We start from the raw sequence: 277 nt of genomic DNA, 5'->3' as shown, positions 1-277 counted from the left end.
TTTCTATTTCTGTACACACACACACACACACACACACACACACACACACACACACACATATATATATATACAATCCAAAGCACATACATACCTATAAACTGAATATAAATAAGTTTATTATAAATAATATAAATATTAAGTAAAATTTTTAATTGAGACCGTTTCTTCATTATTTCAATTTTTGAATGTATGCACACAAATAAATATATAAATTATATTATATATATATATATATACACACACACACACACACACACATACATATATATATATATAT

Source organism: Sinocyclocheilus anshuiensis, unplaced genomic scaffold, assembly GCF_001515605.1.
Source record: "Sinocyclocheilus anshuiensis isolate Anshui unplaced genomic scaffold, SAMN03320099.WGS_v1.1 scaffold338, whole genome shotgun sequence".
Lineage (NCBI taxonomy): Eukaryota > Metazoa > Chordata > Actinopteri > Cypriniformes > Cyprinidae > Sinocyclocheilus > Sinocyclocheilus anshuiensis.
The sequence above is the reverse complement of the archived record's forward strand: the minus strand, read 5'-3'. Positions refer to the sequence as shown.